This window comes from Morone saxatilis, unplaced genomic scaffold (assembly GCF_004916995.1).
Source record: "Morone saxatilis isolate NCDOM2014 unplaced genomic scaffold, NCSU_SB_2.0 Contig12, whole genome shotgun sequence".
NCBI classification, from domain to species: Eukaryota; Metazoa; Chordata; class Actinopteri; family Moronidae; genus Morone; species Morone saxatilis.
In genome coordinates, this window is record NW_023339674.1 from 5,748,763 (window position 1) to 5,755,406 (window position 6,644).

At 39.9% G+C, this 6,644-nt stretch overlaps 1 protein-coding gene across 1 annotated transcript in view; it reads right to left on the reverse strand.

Moving 5' to 3' along the window:
- syde2 (synapse defective 1, Rho GTPase, homolog 2 (C. elegans)) overlaps positions 1 to 6,644 on the reverse strand; it is a gene marked incomplete in the record, with an annotated part of 47,025 nt that overhangs the window by 35,761 nt on the left and 4,620 nt on the right.

Sequence of the window (6,644 nt, forward strand, 5' to 3'; positions counted from 1 at the left end):
CATGTCGAAGTATCCCTGAGCAAGATACTGAACCCCGAATTGCTCCCGATGCTGTGCATTGGTGTGTGAATGTGCACATGTGTATGAATGAGTTAGTTTCTGTTTGATGGGCTTTGCCATCACTGCATAAAAGTGTGAAAGGGTGAATGTGGCATGTAGTGTGGTTGGAAGACTAGAAAGGCGCTATACAAGTACAGGTCCATTTACCATTATCAGAATTCTTGGAAGAGGGAGAAGCCAGAACCGTCCAAAGCACAGCGGAGTCTATTGACACCTCAAAGGTCATTATCCTGCTTATACCCTGGTCACTTACCAAGGGGGAAAAAAATAAGACCATTTATTTATGGGAATTTTTCAGTTAAGTTTCATTTTCAGCCCACATGGATGCGTCTTCACGTCAGATCACTGCTCAGGTAGAAAACAGGTCTTTGTATGCAATCGCACAACCTCTAAAATTCACTCTGGGTTCAGTCTGAACACTCAGTACATATACAATTACAATCTGGTGCAATGGTGGCCTAAATCTGTCAAGACTGGTTGCCAGATTCACCCCAGACTTGCAGTGAAGAATCAGCTCGAGCCTACTTAGATCAATTCAGTGAGCCATCTCTGGTCCAAAGCTGTGTGCTGCTAACTAGAGCTGATTTTGACCAAAATCTGCACCAAACCAAACCAGATCTAGAGAAATATTCATGGGGTCACAAGAAAATTACATGGAAACTGTAAGGGGTGGAAGAAAATATTTGAACTCAAAAACATTACATTATTGAGGAATATTATTAAAGCATTGAATAGAAATTAATAACAATAAAAAAATAATAATAATCTAAATGAACGTGTTAAATATCACAGAATTTGACACCAAACTGGGGTGGCCAATACATTTTTTACCCTAACTCTGTCAAATCTCAGCTGTCAGAGTGCGTGTTGGTGAAGGATAATTGCCGTAGATTTAACACACGTTTGCACCGTTTTTAAAATACTGCTAGGCTGTAAATAAAAGAAAAAATTATATTAAAAGAAAACTAAAATTTTTAAGTATAAAATAATAAGATTAAGAAACCTTTGGACATCACAAAGAGTAAAATCATGAGAAAATTGACCAAAGTAGACCATCCAGCTTTATAAAAAAGCAACATTTCTACCAACACACATGCTCAATAATCTACAGGGTCTGATTAGAGATTAACAGCTGAGAGAGAGAGGGGAGGGTGTGTGTGTGTGTGTGTGTGTGTGTGTGTGTAAGGGGACGATAAGTACAGCCGGTAGCGATATGTGCAGTGAAAAAGGACAAATAATAGAGACAGTGACGTGGTCCCTTAATGTTCCAAAGAAAGCTTTAAAAAGAGTCCCTGCATGACATTGAGTGCGTTGAGGTCTTTATGGATGTTTTTTTTCCAGATAGTATTTGTTTTCCTAGAAATCAAAAAAGCCCCTTTGCAGATCATCTGACATGCTTTCATTTTGCGCTGATGAGCAGATGCAGCCAGAGAAAAACAACTTCTTAGCATATGTGTGTGTGTGTGTGNNCACACATGCTCTCTCTCTCTCTCACACACACACACACACACACACACACGTGGAGAAAATACACCATGTGAATGTATATCTACGGACAGTGGTACACAAGCAAATGCATACACATGTTATTACACAGAAACACATGCAGGAGCACACACAAATTCTTAATACTTTTATTCCTGGACTTAACACACACACACACACACACACACACACACACACACTGTTTCAGAAAACAACTTATTCAGTACCTGTCACCTCTGCTTAATAAATAAGAATCTGGTTTTGTCACTCTGTGTGTGTTTGTGTGTGGGATGAGATGTTGAAAGTGTGTGTTATTTGTGTGTTTGTGCGATAGTGAAATAGAGATGGGGGGTGAGCGGAGGAGCGTAGCTGTCTAGATTAAGCATCTAGTCGGTGTGGTCAGGCCCCTTAATGAAAACCAATAGAGATTCACTCTGCTTTAATGAACAACACACACACCTCACCGCCTCAATTTACACCTGCAATAAGATCCTGTCACTCACCCTGCATCTGTGTGTGTGTGAGTGTGTGTGACAGAGAGAGAGAGAGAGAGAGAGAGAGAGAGGTGCTGAGGGCAGGGTCTTGCTCTAACATGTACAGCAGGCTTGTGTAAAAAGACTGTTTTGATCCTCAGCAGCTCCCAGACGAGCCCCTCCACATGCTATAATGACAACTTCTCCTCTCCTCGCATTTTCATGCACGCCAGTCCAACATCCACCAAATTATACACTTGGGAATATTTTTACTTTAGGAAATTGAAATCTAACACAGGGCATCCACTATGTGCGTGTGTGACTGTGCTATTAAAAAGTGTGAATGAATCGGAATAAACCACAGCCGTTTTTTTTTCTGTATTATTAATCCAGAGCAGTGCAAGAGAAGAAGTGAGTACATTAATACATCACATGGTTTCTAATTACATAACTTCTACTCAGTCGATTGAGACTAAGGCTGTTTTTTTTTTTGCTTGGTTGCTTTTATTGACAAAACCCTGAGAGCGGCATAGAGAGAACAGAGGGCTTCACTGGGATTTACTTTTCCCTGGAAGTCAACCAGCCTCTCTCAGCTTTCCTGTGATCTACAAGGCAACTTTAGAAAGCAATTGTTGACTCGCAATAATTCTTGCCATCTCCAGTGACTCAAAATCCCATAAACCCCAACTTTAGAGTCCCTCTCACCACAACAAAACAAGTCTTGAACTTTATTTCTCTACTTGCTGCTTGATTTTTCCCCCCACTTAAAAAATATGACAAGTATGATATAAAGTGGGATGAAATTGAGTCTGTTAGGGATGCCATTCCTCTGTGTTCCAGCTAATTATATATAAGGCACTGCTGAATATATAAAACGGCTTTCAGTGGCAAGAACAGGGGCCACTTTTAAAGGTATTCTTAATCTCCAAAAAAGCAAACAGCTTGAACTACATAAACACAACCCACCACAGTGCCTTTGTCATCTGTTTCATTTCCATTAAAAAAAAGCACAACTTTAAGTATTTCTTCCTTTCTGCTCTATTTAAGTTAAGGAAGGTTTCCTGCCAGAAACGTGTTTGTATGACCTGAGCTGGCAGCACCGTGTTTGCATTAGCCCGGATTAAGGCTGATGCTGTGTTTGAGGGCCTGGAGCTCAGTAGATTTAGCATGTACCGACTGCTGAGTGAAGGGGAAACATACAGCATGTTTCAGATGATATACTGATTAATGCATAGGCTATAATAATCTGCTATGGTTTGTTTTCAGCTGTTCCTATAAAGTCTGTCTACAAGCAGTGTTTTTACTTAAACATACATGAGGGGAAACCGACAGAAAAGTGCATTACAATAATAATTGGATATTTTTGTAAACTAGGCTTGTAGACTAGTTTACAAAAGATCTTTCTAGACTTTTAAGACCAATATACATCCAAATCTCTCTCAAGACTCTTTTCACTAGATAAGATTTCACTAGAAATTTATTTTCAGTCTTTTTAAATGAGGGTAACTAAAATTAAAAAGACACTGGATTTAAAGGCACTTAGAGGCAGACATAAATACAACAAATAAAGCTAGAAAGCAACAATCCTCACTTGAGGATGGGGAAGAATGAAATAAGTTGTAGGACAAAAGGATCATGAGGATATGTGTTGGGGGAGAATTTTTTTGGGAGAGAGGGGAAACATTTTCAAGACCAAGACGGATCCAAAAACTGCACTCTGCCGCCAACGCTCGATCTTGTAACACGAGACTGGAGAGAGGTGAGATGGTTGTGCATGGAGTTGTTGTCAGCATACCATCTTCTTTAAGGGGTCTTTCATAACTGGAAGAGGAAGCGTGTTCTGACATGAGCAGCATTCCAGACCACAGCTCCAGATTTACAGCCTCACCGCCGTCTCCCTCCACTGTCACACTCCTTCTGAAGTGTAACACAGAGCAACAGCAGGACACTGCTTTGACCTAATAAGTGACATTTCAGCCATATCCACTGGTGTCGAATATCAAACCATCACAAAAACTCTGTAGCTCCTCTCAGCATCTCACATCAGCATGTCAGTATTTCCCCATAACAGATGGCTTTTGATGTAAAATGAATGATTCTAGCAGACTATTATTGTGCTGCTGATTCAGTCTGGTGAAAAACAGGTAATTGAATCCCTGAGCCTGGTTTTCTTAAAAACAATCTCTAAAATACAATATATAGTTAGCAAGGGGGAGGTGTTTTTACACTAAAAGCCATGTCATCCCACGTTCACTGAAATACTCAATTAAAAAGACATCTTCTAAAAACAATAGCTAGAAGGGAAAGACGAACATTTAAGAGATTTAAAAATAAATTAGTTTTACGCGCTTAAAAATTTAACAATAAAGAGTGAATGAACTTCTGTTCGTAGAGCTAAAACGATTAGTTGATTAATCTATTAATCAATCGTCAGGAAATTAATTTTGACAATTTTGATTAATAGTCTTTTTTTTTTCAAGCAAAAATGTAAAACATTATCTAGTTCCAGCTTCTCAGTGTTGAGGATTTGCTGTTTTTCTTTGTCTTATGTGAGTAAATTATGTGAGAAAATTTGGGGGTTTGGACACATCAAGCAATCTGAAAACTTCATAATTTTTAAGATCAAACAACTATTAATTAATCGAGAAAGTAATCTGTAGATTGATTTGTATTTATCATTGCAGCTTGCAGCCCAAGGTTTTTGTTTACAGAAATATGGGGAAGAATTGTTAAAGAGTGAACATTTTAATTTATGCCAAGTAGTATATGTCCAGTAAAATAATTAAAGAGCTCCTTTATTATTCCTTTGTTATACCATCACAAGCACCTACAAACACAGTGCAAAGCAAAACAGACTCTGTCCATTAAAATTTCCATAACGGAGCTAACACAGTCGGGCTCCCTGTGCCGTGATGGCATGAAGACGATGATGTGTTCAGGGCACGGAAAACTCACACCCCTGACCTGAAGGTAACAGATGGCCAGAGCACATAATACAAGGGTGCACGTCTGTGTGAGAAAATTAAAAGAGAAAGAGAGAGGGAGAGGTGGATGGGGAGGAGCGATATGGGTTTGTCTGAGGTGCTGAAAGGAATGCAAACTTAGAAAGAAAAAAGCTGATTTCCTGGATGTTGGTGTGAACCTGTGCCACGTGAGCCTGACAGTAAACCCAATTACATCCACGTCTAAATCTTCTGAATGACTGAATCATTTTCTCCTCAAAACACAAAACACTTGATCCACTTTCCCATAGGCTTTTTCTTTTATTTCCGGAATTCCTTTTTGCTTCATAGAAGCTCCTCTTTTGATAAGTGCAAGACATACACCAGCTAGTTTTCTCCTCCATACAGACAACACTTTGTTGTGTGTACAAAGTTTTGGGTTCCCCCTTCAGAGGGAATCTTTTGCTGTGTGCCATACATTCCTGTTGACACTCATTCATATGGTAATGAGGATTCTCAGTGTAGATTTTTCTTTTATACACCAATGCAGAGCTGAGATCGTCCAGGGTTGCATCACATGTCAACACTTGCATCCCGTTGAGGCGTCCTGGCAACACAGCCTGCTAATGCTTATGCCACTTCCTCCTCAGTATGTTGGCTTGGAACCCAAATTCTTTTCAATGTTGCCACTCTTTCAGTGAATCTTCTGCCCTGTCTCCTTGTTTTTGGTTAAAAACTGATAAGAAATGCTTCAGGGAGGGATGGTATAATCTAAAAAAAGGCACATGGACTCACAGTGTGACCCAATTAGGTCCAAAACACACTAGTAAACGTAGGACATATCATTGAAAGGTCCTTCAGCAACGCCATGCACAGTATCTCCAGATAAAATGCCAACTAATAAACACAATACAGTTACTTTTACTGATAATCAATCATTTAAAATTTCCCGGCAAGTTGCTAGTGTTCGCCCCACACCCCTTGCAGACTTGATCATGTGTCTCATACATCTCATAAACCATTCTGGTATGAACCCTGCTGCCTCAAGTTTCTCCTCCATCACCTGATCTGTCTTTAGAGCTACCATCCTCCATAAACCTGTCCAAGTACAGACACACCAGACAAGACAAATGATTGTACCTCCACCAACAGCCATGTGTGTTTATGTGAAAAAAACAACTCTGCAGCTCAGTAACATGTTTCTGGCACAATGCAGAAACCAAATGCCATATCGTTCTGACATGACTTGACAGCAGTCGAGGGGGATTATATTACACCTGCACTCTCGTCTCATTCTGGTGCTACTTTGAATCTACTGAGCAAGCAGGAACTAATGTAATCAAAATGTTGAGCAATGCTGCACGAATCCAGAATCCAGTGTGTCTTTGCTGTTCTTCTTCAAGCCCATTTTGGGAAATATATATGTTTGCTTAGTGGAGAAGATCAATACCTCTCGTGTTGATATGGCAAATATAAAGTGACAACGAGCAGCCGGTTAGCTTAGCTTAGTAAAAGTACTGAAAACAACGGGAAAGAGCTAGCATCAGTCTGTCTCTGAAGCTGAGATTTACACATTACATCTAATTTGTTTCATTTGTGCAAAAAAAAAAATCTGGAAAAATGGCACATTGCGGACCCGAGACTCCAGGAAGTCACTGCTCCCTGCCAAGAAATAGTCTGGCAC